Here is a 14,468-nt window from a genome sequence, read left to right as displayed (position 1 = left end):
GTGTCACGGGAGGGAGGGAGGCGCCAGGGCTTGGGGTGCTGCTCCCATGCGCCTCCCCACTATATATAGGGGTGGAGGGGGCTGGTTTCTTGCCCTCCAAGTCCATTGGGGCGTTGGCAAAGGTGGGGGAAAGAAATCCCATCATTTCCCTTCCCCACCGATTGTTATCCCCTTTTTTAGGGATCTTGATCTTATCCCTTCGGGATATGATCTTATTCCTTCTAAGGTGGGATCTTGGTGCGCCTTGACCAGGGGTGTGGGGCCTTGCCCCCACTACCCACGTTCATGTGGGTCCCCCCATGCAGGTGGGCCCCACTTCGGAACCTTCTAGAACCTTCCCGGTACAATACCGAAAAATCCCGAACATTTTCCGGTGGCCAAAATAGGACTTCCCATATATAAATCTTTACCTCCGGACCATTCCGGAACTCCTCGTGACGTCCGGGATCTCATCCAGGACTCCGAACGACTTTCGGATTTCCGCATACTAATATCTCTACAACCCTAGCGTCACCGAACCTTAAGTGTGTAGACCCTACGGGTTCGGGAGACATGCAGACATGACCGAGACGACTCTCCGGTCAATAACCAACAGCGGGATCTGGATACCCATGTTGGCTCCCACATGTTCCACGATGATCTCATCGGATGAACCACGATGTCGAGGATTCAATCAATCCCGTATACAATTCCCTTTGTCAATCGGTACGTTACTTGCCCGAGATTCGATCGTCAGTATCCCAATACCTTGTTCAATCTCGTTACCGGCAAGTCACTTTACTCGTACTGTAATGCATGATCCCGTGACCAAACACTTGGTCACATTGAGCTCATTATGATGATGCATTACCGAGTGGGCCCAGAGATACCTCTCCGTCATACGGAGTGACAAATCCCAGTCTCGATTCGTGCCAACCCAACAGACACTTTCGGAGATACCTGTAGTGCACCTTTATAGCCACCCAGTTACGTTGTGATGTTTGGTACACCCAAAGCATTCCTACGGTATCCGGGAGTTGCACAATCTCATGGTCTAAGGAAATGATACTTGACATTAGAAAAGCTCTAGCAAACGAACTACACGATCTTGTGCTATGCTTAGGATTGGGTCTTGTCCATCACATCATTCTCCTAATGATGTGATCCCGTTATCAATGACATCCAATGTCCATGGTCAAGAAACCATAACCATCTATTGATCAACGAGCTAGTCAACTAGAGGCTTACTAGGGACATGTTGTGGTCTATGTATTCACACATGTATTACGGTTTCCAGTTAATACAATTATAGCATGAACAACAGACAATTATCATGAACAAGGAAATACAATAATAACCATTTTATTATTGCCTCTAGGGCATATTTCCAACAGTCTCCCACTTGCACTAGAGTCAATAATCTAGTTCACATCACCATGTGATTAACACTCAAAGTTCACTAGAGTCAATAATCTAGTCCACATCACCATGTGATTAACACTCAATGAGTTCTAGGGTTTGATCATGTTATGCTTACGAGAGAGGTTTTAGTCAACGGGTCTGCAACATTCAGATCCATGTGTGCTTTACAAATCTCTATGTCATCTTGTAGATGTAGCTACCACGCGCTACTTGGAGCTATTCCAAATAACTGCTCTACTATACGAATCCGGTTTACTACTCAGAGTCATCCGGATTAGTGTCAAAGTTTGCATCGACGTAACCCTTTACGACGAACTGTTTTACCACCTCCATAATCGAGAAAATTCCTTAGTCCACTAGATACTAAGGATAAGTTCGACCGCTGTCATGTGATCCATTCCCGGATCACTATTGTACCCCTTGTCTAACTCATGGCAAGGCACACTTCAGGTGCGGTACACAGCATAGCATACTGTAGAGCCTACGTCTAAAGCATAGGGGACGACCTTCGTCCTTTCTCTCTCTTCTGTCGTGGTCAGATCTTGAGTCTTACTCAATACTCACACCTTGTAACATAGCCAAGAACTCCTTCTTTGCTGATCTATTTTGAACTCCTTCAAAATCTTGTCACGGTATGTATTCATTTGAAAGTACTATTAAGCGTTTTTTATCTATCCTTATAGATCTTGATGCTCAATGTTCAAGTAGCTTAATCCAGGTTTTCCATTAAAAAACACTTTTCAAATAACCCTGGATGCTTTCCAGAAATTCTACATCATTTCTGATCAACAATATGTTAACAACATATACTCATCAAAAATTCTATAGTGCTCCCACTCACTTCTTTGGAAATACAAGTTTCTCATGAACCTTGTATAAACCCAAAATCTTTGATCATCTCATCAAAGCGTTCATTCCAACTCCGAGATGCTTACTCCAATCCTTAGAAGGATTGCTGGAGCTTTGCATACTTGTTAGCATCTTTCAGGATTGACAAAACCTTCTGGTTGTATCACATACAACCTTTCCTCAAGAAAATCATCGAGGAAACAATGTTTTGACATCCTATCTGCAAGATTTCATAAATAATGCAGTAACTGCTAATATAATTCTAACAGACTCTTAGCATCGCTACGAGTGAGAAAGTCTCATCGCAGTCAACTCCTTGAACTTGCCGGAAAACATCTTAACGACAAGTCGAGCTTTCTTAATGGTGACACTTACCATCATTGTCTGTCTTCCCTTTAAAATCCATCTGTACCCAACAGCCTTACGACCATCAAGTAGTTCTTTCAAAGTCTATACTTTGTTTTCATACATGGATCCACTCGGATTTTATGGCCTCAAGCCATTCGTCGGAATCCGGGCCCACCATCGCTTCTCCATAGCTCGTAGGTTCATTGTTGTCTAGCAACATGACTTCCAAGACAGGATTACGTACCACTCTGAAGTAGTACGCATCCTTGTCGTCCTATGAGGTTAAATAGTGACTTGATCTAAAGTTTCATGATCACTATCATAAGCTTCCACTTCAATTGGTGTAGGTGCCATAGGAACAACTTCCTGTGCCCTGCTACACATCAGTTGAAGTGACGGTTCAATGACCTCATAAAGTCTCCACCATCCTCCCACTCAATTCTTTCGAGAGAAACTTTTCCTCGAGAAAGGACCCGTTTCTAGAAACAATCACTTTTGCTTCCAGATCTGAAATAGGAGGTATACCCAACTGTTTGGGTATTCTATGAAGATGCATTTATTCGCTTTGGGTTCGAGCTTATCAGCCTGAAACTTTTTCACATAAGCGTCGCAGCCCCAAACTTTTAAGAAACGACAGCTTAGGTTTCTCTAAACCATAGTTCATACGGTGTCGTCTCAACGGAATTGCGTGGTGCCCTATTTAAAGTGAATGCGGTTGTCTCTAATGCCTAACCCATAAACGATAGTTGTAATTCGATAAGAGACATCACGGTATGCACCATATCCAATAGGGTGCAGTTATGATGTTCGGACACACCATCACAATATGGTGTTCCAGGCGGTATTAGTCGTGAAACAATTTCCACAATTTCTTAATTGTGTGCCAAACTCATAACTCAGATATTCATCTCTATGATCATATCACACACATTTTATCCTCTTGTCACGACGATCTTCAACTTCACTCTGAAATTACTTGAACCTTTCAATAATTCAGACTTGTGTTTCATCAAGTAAATATTCTCAGCATCTACTCAAATCATCTGTGAAGTAAGAACATAACGATATCCACTGCGTGCGTCAGCACTCATTGGACTGCACACATCAAATGTATTACTTCCAACAAGTTGCTCTCTTGTTCCATCTTACTGAAAACGAGGCCTTTCAGTCATCTTGCCCATGTGGTATGATTTGCATGTCTCAAGTGATTCGAAATCAAGTGAGTCCAAATGATCCATCTGTATGGACTTTCTTCATGCATATATACTAATAGACATGGTCCGCATGTCTCAATCTTTTCAAAAACGAGTGAGTCCAAAGATCCATCAACATGGAGCTTCTTCATGCGTTTTATACCAATATGACTCAAGTGGCAGTGCCACAAGTATGTGGTACTATCATTACTATCTTATATCTTTTGGCATGAACATGTGTATCACTACGATCGAGATTCAATAAACCATTCATTTTAGGTGCAAGACCATTGAAGGTATTATTCAAATAGACAGAGTAACCATTATTCTCCTTTAATGAATAACCGTGTTGCGATAAACATAATCCAATCATGTCTATGCTCAACGCAAACACCAAATAATAATTATTCAGGTTTAACCCCAATCTCGATGGTAGGGGGAGCATGCGATGCTTGATCACATCAACCTTGGAAACACTTCCAACACATATTGTCATCTCACCTTTAGCTAGTCTCCGTTTATTCCGCAGCTTTTATTTCGAGTTACTAACACTTAGCAACCGAACCGGTATCTAATACCCTGGTGCTACTCGGAATACTAGTAAAGTACACATTAATATAATGTATATCCAATATACTTCTGTCGACCTTGCCAGCCTTCTCATCTACGAAGTATCTAGGGTAGTTCTGCTTCAGTGACCGTTCCCCTCATTTCAGAAGCACTTAGTCTCGGGTTTGGGTTCAACCTTGGGTTTCTTCACTAGAGCTGCAACTGATTTGCCGTTTCATGAAGTATCCCTTCTTGCCCTTGCCCTTCTAGAAACTAGTGGTTTTACTAACCATCAACAATTGATGCTCCTTCTTGATTTTTACTTTCGCGGTGTCAAACATCGCGAGTTGCTCAAGGATCATCATGTCTATCCCTGATATGTTATAGTTCATCACGAAGCTCTAATAGCTTGGTGGCAGTGACTATGGAGAACCATCACTATCTCATCTGGAAGATTAACTCCCACTCGATTCAAGTGATTGTAGTACTCAGACAATCTGAGCACATGCTCAACGATTGAGCTTTTCTCCCTTAGTTTGCAGGCTTAAGAAACTTGTCAGAGGTCTCATACCTCTTGACATGGGCACTAGTCTGAAATCCCAATTTCAGTCTTTGGAACATCTCATATGTTCTGCGACGTTTCAAAACCGTCTTTGGTGCCACAATTTTAAACCGTTCAACATTACGCACTGAACTATCACGTAGTCATCAAAACGTGTATGTCAGATGTTCGCAACATCCACAAACGACGCTCGAGGTTCAGCACACCGAGCGGTGCATTAAGGACATAAGCCTTCTGTGCAGCAATGAGGACAATCCTCAGTTTACGGACCCAGTCCGCATAATTGCTACTATCAACTTTCAACTAAATTTTCTCTAGGAACATATCTTAGTAGAACTAAAGCGTAAGCTACGACATTATTTGCAAAGACCTTTTGACTATGTTCATGATAATTAAGTTCATCTGATTATTTAATGAACTCCCACTTAGATAGACATCCCTCTAGTCATCTAAGTGATACATGATCCGAATCGACTAGGCCGTGTCCGATCATCACATGAGACGGACTAGTCATCATCGGTGAACATCTCCATGTTGATCGTATCTACTATACGACTCATGTTCGACCTTTCAGTCTCTTGTGTTCCGAGGCCATGTCTGTACATGCTAGGCTCGTCAAGTCAACCTAAGTGTTTTACTTGTGTTCCGAGGCCATGTCTATACATGCTAGGCTCATCAACACCCGTTGTATGCGAACGTTACAATCTATCACACCCGATCATCACGTGGTGCTTCGAAACAACGAACCTTCGCAACGGTGCACAGTTAGGGGGAACACATCTCTTGAAATTTTAGTGAGGGATCATCTTATTTATGCTACCATCGTTCTAAGCAAATAAGATGTAAACATGACAAACATCACATGCAAATCATAAAGTGACATGATATGGCCAATATCATCTTGCGCCTTTGATCTCCATCTTCGAGGCGCGGCATGATCACCTTCGTCACCGGCATGACACCATGATCTCCATCATCGTGTCTTCATGAAGTTGTCTCGCCAACTATTACTTCTACTACTATGGCTAACGGTTAGCAATAAAGTAAAGTAATTACATGGCGTTTTCATTGACACGCAGGTCATACAATAAATTAAGACAACTCCTATGGCTCCTGCCGGTTGTCATACTCATCGACATGCAAGTCGTGATTCCTATTACAAGAACATGATCAATCTCATACATCACATATATAATTCATCACATCCTTTTGGCCATATCACATCACATAGCATACCCTGCAAAAACAAGTTAGACGTCTTCTAATTGTTGTTGCATGTTTTACGTGGCTGCTATGGGTTTCTAGCAAGAACGTTTCTTAACTATGCAAAAGCCACAACGGTGATATGCCAATTGCTATTTACCCTTCATAAGGACCCTTTTCATCGAATCTGATCCAACTAAAGTGGGAGAGACAGACACCCGCTAGCCACCTTATGCATCAAGTGCATGTCAGTCGGTGGAACCTGTCTCACGTAAGAGTACGTGTAAGGTCGGTCCGGGCCGCTTCATCCCACAATGCCGCCGAATCAAGATAAGACTAGTAACGACAAGCAAATTGAACAAATCATCGCCCACAACTACTTTGTGTTCTACTCGTGCATAGAATCTACGCATAGACCTGGCTCATGATGCCACTGTTGGGGAACGTAGCAGAAATTCAAAATTTTCCTACGTGTCACCAAGATCAATCTAGGAGATGCTAGCAATGAGAGGGGAGGAGTGCATCTACATACCCTTGTACATCGCGAGTGGAAGCGTTCAAGAGAACGGGGTTGATGGAGTCGTACTCGTCGTGATCCAAATCACCGATGATCCTAGCGCCGAACGGACGGCACCTCCGCGTTCAACACACGTACGGAGTGGGGACGTCTCCTCCTTCTTGATCCAGCAAGGGGGGAGGAGAAGTTGATGGAGATCCAGCAGCACGACGGTGTGGTGGTGGAAGTAGCGGGATCCCGGCAGGGCTTCGCCAAGCGCAAGCGGGGAGGAAGAGGTGTCACGGGAGGGAGGGAGGCGCCAGGGCTTGGGGTGCTGCTCCCATGCGCCTCCCCACTATATATAGGGGTGGAGGGGGCTGGTTTCTTGCCCTCCAAGTCCATTGGGGCGTTGGCAAAGGTGGGGGAAAGAAATCCCATCATTTCCCTTCCCCACTGATTGTTATCCCCCTTTTTTAGGGATCTTGATCTTATCCCTTCGGGATATGATCTTATTCCTTCTAAGGTGGGATCTTGGTGCGCCTTGACCAGGGGTGTGGGGCCTTGCCCCAACTACCCATGTTCATGTGCGTCCCCCCATGCAGGTGGGCCCCACTTCGGAACCTTCTAGAACCTTCCCGGTACAATACCGAAAAATCCCGAACAAATAGGACTTCCCATATATAAATCTTTACCTCCGGACCATTCCGGAACTCCTCGTGACGTCCGGGATCTCATCCGGGACTCTGAACGACTTTCGGATTTCCGCATACTAATATCTCTACAACCCTAGCGTCACCGAACCTTAAGTGTGTAGACCCTACGGGTTCGGGAGACATGCAGACATGACCGAGACGACTCTCCGGTCAATAACCAACAGCGGGATCTGGATATCCATGTTGGCTCCCACATGTTCCACGATGATCTCATCGAATGAACCACGATGTCGAGGATTCAATCAATCCCGTATACAATTCCCTTTGTCAATCGGTACGTTAGTTGCCCGAGATTCGATCGTCGGTATCCCAATACCTTGTTCAATCTCGTTACCGGCAAGTCACTTTACTCGTACCGTAATGCATGATCCCATGACCAAACACTTGGTCACATTGAGCTCATTATGGTGATGCATTACCGAGTGGGCCCAGAGATACCTCTCCGTCATACGGAGTAACAAATCCCAGTCTCGATTCGTGCCAACCCAACAGACACTTTCGGAGATACCTGTAGTGCACCTTTATAGCCACCCAGTTATGTTGTGACGTTTGGTACACCCAAAGCATTCCTACGGTATCCGGGAGTTGCACAATCTCATGGTCTAAGGAAATGATACTTGACATTAGAAAAGCTCTAGCAAACGAACTACACGATCTTGTGCTATGCTTAGGATTGGGTCTTGTCCATCACATCATTCTCCTAATGATGTGATCCCGTTATCAATGACATCCAATGTCCATGGTCAGGAAACCATAACCATCTATTGATCAACGAGCTAGTCAACTAGAGGCTTACTAGGGACATGTTGTGGTCTATGTATTCACACATGTATTACGGTTTCCAGTTAATACAATTATAGCATGAACAACAGATAATTATCATGAACAAGGAAATACAATAATAACCATTTTATTATTGCCTCTAGGGCATATTTCCAACACCCACAAACTAGCCCCACCACACATAATCGAGACACTTCCAAACTGCACACTTACACCATTGGGCAGAGAACCAGCTACAACCCATCTAACCGCAACCCCAGCGGATAGTAACCCACTTATAGTTGACAAAGCACCATGTCCACCACAGAGTACCCCCACACGAGCAGGTTGTAAAGCTACTGCAGTGCCCAAAGCACGAAGACCACCACAGCTAACCGAAACTCCACGTTTAAAGCAGAAGAGCAACTGTTCTCAGGTCAGATTCCGTAGCTATGGTCCATACTCCTTTGCTGTTGCATCACTGTATTTACTCATACCAACTACTTTCGAATTTGAAGGATCCAATTGAAACTCCAATGGCGCAACAGGTATGTTTTAAACCTATTTCTTTAACTGGATTGTTGTTCTAACTTCTTGCTCTATGTTGATTTCAGTTTAAGTTGTATAAACAGTTATGTTCTCATGTGATGCACATTACAAGTGCTGCCAATGCTGTGTAGTTTCTCACACTTATATTCTGTCTATGCTGCTGTGTCTTAAAAATATATGAGTTGAACTGTGTCTCTATCTTGATTAGGGAACATAAACTAGAATGATATGGACAATACAATGACCATAGTACATAGATATATGTTTGTTTCATGCTGTTATCCTGTCCACCTTACTACTGAACCGGTTTACCAAAATGAGTTTCGTATACTACAAGCTAAACCTGTGATGTGTCTGCTTGTTTCTCTTGTAGTATGCAAACAGAATATTGGAGAAGAGCACCCCACTATGCAATGGTAGAGAAAGTAATGCAGATAAGGTTCAAGATAGTGAGACAACCCTGTTGGTCTCCAAGAAAGGTGATAAAAATGATCTTGTAGACAGTGAGAAAACCCCACAGTCCTGCGTTGATGTAGTGTTCGAGTTACTGGCCAGTACCGCTGGCACAAGCTCTTCGAACTCGCTGCCTGAATCACTTCGGCTTCTTCAGTCTCAGCTACAAGCTGAAAGGCATCAGTCAACTGTGCTGCGGTAAGAAGACGAAGGACTGAGGAAGTCCCTGCAGAATTCAGATGCGTACTTTCTTGTGCAACAGCAAGCGCTGGAGGATTTAAGCGCCAGACAAGAGAAAGTTAATAAGCTTTCTAAGCATCTTGCCAGCATTATGGGTACCCAGGATATTGTTTCTTGAACTCTTCTGAAGTGGTTTCAGTTCTGGACTTGTTTTGCTGCAGCGTTTATATGCTGCTTTGTTCCCTATATTTGCACTGGTGGCGAACTTTGATGCCCAGTGGATGTAATATGTGTAATAGCCGTGATAGCCTAGCATAAGTTGCTTGCTTATTTATTTCCTTGTTGTCTTGTTTATTTGTTTGCTTGTAGTCAGTGCAGTTCTTTTTCCGCGGTTTGCTAGTGGCTACAATAACCTATTTTTTAAAACTAGGCCATAATAACCATGGGCTAATATTTACTGTAGTGACACTGGGCCTCCTACGAGCCGTAGAAACAGTGGGCCTTCTATGGGCCGTAGAAACAGTAGGCCTTCTATGGGCCGTAGAAACAATGGGCCTTCTACGGGCCGTAGAAACAATGGGCCTTCTACGGGCCGTATCATCAATGGGCCTTATACGGGTCGTATGATCGATTGGCCAAACATGGGCCAATAACAGGCCGCATTATGGCCGTAAACGGGCTAGAGTTGGAATCGTCCGTTCATGGGCCGAACATAACGGGCCATCGTTAATAGGCCCTATTTGATGACGCTATGAAAACGGCCCAACGTATTAACGGACCACAAACGAGCCGACTGTAACCACGGGCTGAATTTGGCCCACAAGCAGAAAATGACAGTAACGGGCCGTAAGTAAACGAATGCTGGAAATGAACCCAAGAATAAATGGGCTCTGAGAAGGCCGAAAGATAACATGGCTGGAAACGGCCCAACGGAATAACGGGCCATTAAGGGGTATAAAGTGATACACTGTTCATTATGGGCCAGTTTCACCACGGGCCGTTAATGGGTGTAAAGTGATACACTGTTCATTACGGGCCAGTTTCACCACGGGCCGTTAATAGGCCAAGAGTTACATAGGGCCTCATATGGGCCGAAAGACGTCATGGGCCATACATGGGCCAGAAGTGAAAACGGGCTGGAATCATATTGGATGGCCCAGATGACGCTACTGGGCCTAATTCGGATAGGGCGTAACGGGCCTTGGGTTAGCGGGTTGTAAATGGGCTATATGCGAACAGGCCGTTAACAGGCTTTCCATGGGCCGGCCCGCCACCTTTTGACCAAGTCAAACGGGTCGGCCTTTTCACAGGAATGGGCCTCTGTTGGGCCATGCCATGTGTCGACGTATCATAGGCGCCTTCTGTCCAATGAGTGGATGACATCTGTCCCAACGATGAGCCGACACGTGTTTCCTCCAGCCAATGATGATTTTACACGTGGAAAATCCCCATTGGTCGGGGCTGTTAACGGGTTATCAGATCCAAAACCCGACCCGATAGCTTAACGGTGTTCCGTTACGGTGGATGCCACGTGTCGGTCACCCTTGATGAAAGCACTTCTGTGACGCGCGATTTATCGTCATGGAAGTGCACACTTCCGTGATGATAATTTTGGTAATGTCATGGAACACTTCTACGACAGCACAGGTATGACTATCTTGATTCTGTCATAAAATCGTCATGGATGTACATGCATGACAAAAAATGTGACCTACTATGACAAACACGTATCATCATGGAAGTGTACTTTTTTTGTAGTGTTGATCGTTTTAGTATTCTGCTATTGCTTTCTTCATGACTTATACATGTTCCTGTAACTATGAGATTATGCAGCTCCCTTTTACCGGAGGAACACTTTGTGTGCTACCAAACGTCACAACATAACTGGGTGATTATAAAGGTGCTCTACAGGTGTCTCCGAAGGTACTTGTTGGGTTGGCGTATTTCGAGATTAGGTTTTGTCACTCCGATTGTCGGAGAGGTATCTCTGGGCCCACTCGGTAATACACATCACTATAAGCCTTGCAAGCATTGTAACTAATGAGTTAGTTGCGGGATGATGTATTAAGGAACGAGTAAAGATACTTGCCGGTAACGAGATTGAACTAGGTATTGAGATACCAACGATCGAATCTCGGGCAAGTAACATACCGATGACAAAGGGAACAACGTATGTTGTTATGCGGTTGACCGATAAAGATCTTCATAGAATATGTGGGAGCCAATATGAACATCTAGGTTCCGCTATTGGTTATTAACCGGAGACGTGTCTCGGTCATGTCTACATAGTTCTCGAACCCGTAGGGTCCGCACGCTTAGAGTTCGGTGACAATCGTATTATGAGTTTTTGTTTTTTGATGTACCGAAGGTAGTTCAGAGTCCCGGATGTGATCATGGACATGACGAGGAGTCTCGAAATAGTCGAGACATAAAGATCGATATATTGGACGACTATATTTGGACACCGGAAAGGTTCCGGGTGAGATCGGGACAATACCGGAGTACCGGGAGGTTATCGGAACCCCCCGGGAGGTATATGGGCCTTAACGGGCTTTAGTGGAAAGGAGGGGAAAGGATCAAGGGAGCCCCCCCCAAGCCCAATCCAAATTGGGAGGGGGACCGGCCCCCCCTTTCCTTCCTCCCTCCTTCCTCTTCCTTCCCTCTCCCTCTCCAAATAGGAAAAGGAGGAGTCCTACTCACTCCCGGTGGGAGTAGGACTCCCCCCCTTGGGCGCGCCACCTCTCCCTGGCCGGCCCTCTCCTCCCCCCTTTATATACGGAGGAGGGGGGCACCCCTAGACACACAAGTTGATCATGTTGATCTCTCTTAGCCGTGTGCGGTGCCTCCCTCCACCATAATCCACCTCGGTCATATCGTAGCGGTGCTTAGGCGAAGCCCTGGATCGGTAGCAACATCATCACCATCATTATGCCGTCATGCTGACGGAACTCTCCTTCAAAGCTCGGCTGGATCGGAGCTCGAGGGACGTCATCGAGTTGAACGTGTGCAGAACTCGGAGGTGTCGTGCGTTCGGTACTTGGATCGGTCGGATTGTGAAGATGTACGACTACTTCCACTATGTTGTTTCAACGCTTCCGTTGTCGGTCTACGAGGGTATGTAGACATCACTCTCCCCTCTCGTTGCTATGCATCACCATGATCTTGCGCGTGCGTAGGAATTTTTTTGAAATTACTACGTTCCCCAACAGTGGTATCCGAGCCAGGTTTTATGCGTTGATGTTATATGCATGAGTAGAACACAAGTGAGTTGTGGGCGATACAAGTCATACTGCTTACCAGCATGTCATACTTTGGTTCGGCGGTATTATTGGATGAAGCGGCCCGGACCGACATTACGCGTACGCTTACGCGAGACTGGTTCTACCGACGTGCTTTGCACACAGGTGGCTGGCGGGTGTCAGTTTCTCCAACTTTAGTTGAACCGAGTGTGGCTACACCCGGTCCTTGAGAAGATTAAAACAGCACCAACTTGATGAACTATCGTTGTGGTTTTGATGCGTAGGTAAGAACGGTTCTTGGTCAGCCCGTAGCAGCCACGTAAAACTTGCAACAACAAAGTAGAGGACGTCTAACTTGTTTTTGCAGGGCATGTTGTGATGTGATATGGTCAAGACATGATGCTATATTTTATTGTATGAGATGATCATGTTTTGTAACAGAGTTATCGGCAACTGGCAGGAGCCATATGGTTGTCGCTTTATTGTATGCAATGCAACCGCCCTGTAATGCTTTACTTTATCACTAAGCGGTAGCGATAGTCGTAGAAGCATAAGTTGGCGAGACGACAACGATGCTACGATGGAGATCAAGGTGTCGCGCCGGTGACGATGGTGGTCATGACGGTGCTTCAGAGGTGGAGATCACAAGCACAAGATGATGATGGCCATATCATATCACTTATATTGATTGCATGTGATGTTTATCCTTTATGCATCATATTTTGCTTTGATTGACGGTAGCATTATAAGATGATCTCTCACTAAAATTTCAAGATAAAAGTGTTCTCCCTGAGTATGCACCGCTTCGTCGTGCCGAGACACCACGTGATGATCGGGTGTGATAAGCTCTACGTTCATCTACAACGGGTGCAAGCCAGTTTTACACACGCAGAATACTCAGGTTAAACTTGACGAGCCTAGCATATGCAGATATGGCCTCGGAACACTGAGACCGAAAGGTCGAGCGTGAATCATATAGTAGATATGATCAACATAGTAATGTTCACCATTGAAAAATACTCCATTTCACATGATGATCGGTTATGGTTTAGTTGATTTGGATCACGTAATCACTTAGATGATTAGAGGGATATCTATCTAAGTGGGAGTTCTTAAGTAATATGATTAAGTGAACTTAAATTTATCATGAACTTAGCACCTGATAGTATCTTGCTTGTCTATGTTGTTGTAGATTGATGGCCCGTGCTATTGTTCCATTGAATTTTAATGCGTTCCTTGAGAAAGCAAAGTTGAAAGATGATGGTAGCAATTACACGGACTGGGTCCGTAACTTGAGGATTATCCTCATTGCTGCACAGAAGAATTACGTCCTGTAAGCACCGCTAGGTGCCAAACCTGCTGCAGGAGCAACACCAGATGTTATGAACGTCTGGCAGAGCAAATCTGATGACTACTCGATAGTTCAGTGTGCCATGCTTTATTGCTTAGAACCGGGACTTCAACGACGTTTTGAACGTCACGGAGCATATGAGATGTTCCAGGAGTTGAATTTAATATTTCAAGCAAATGCCCGGATTGAGAGATATGAAGTCTCCAATAAGTTCTATAGCTGCAAGATGGAGGAGAATAGTTCTGTCAGTGAGCATATACTCAAAATGTCTGGGTATAATAATCACTTGATTCAACTGGGAGTTAATCTTCCCGATGATAGCGTCATTAACAGAATTCTCCAATCACTGCCACCAAGCTACAAGAGCTTCGTGATGAACTATAATATGCAAGGGATGGAGAAGACTATTCCCGAGCTCTTCGCAATGCTAAAGGCTGTGGAGGTAGAAATCAAGAGGGAGCATCAAGTGTTGATGGTTAACAAGACCACCAGTTTCAAGAAAAAGGGCAAAGGGAAGAAGAAGGGGAACTTCAAGAAGAACAGCAAACAAGTTGCTGCTCAGGAGAAGAAACCCAAGTCTGGACCTAAGTCTGAGACTGAGTGCTTCTACTGCAAGCAGA

This window comes from Triticum aestivum, chromosome 4D (assembly GCF_018294505.1).
Source record: "Triticum aestivum cultivar Chinese Spring chromosome 4D, IWGSC CS RefSeq v2.1, whole genome shotgun sequence".
NCBI classification, from domain to species: Eukaryota; Viridiplantae; Streptophyta; class Magnoliopsida; order Poales; family Poaceae; genus Triticum; species Triticum aestivum.
This window is presented reverse-complemented; position numbering follows the sequence as displayed.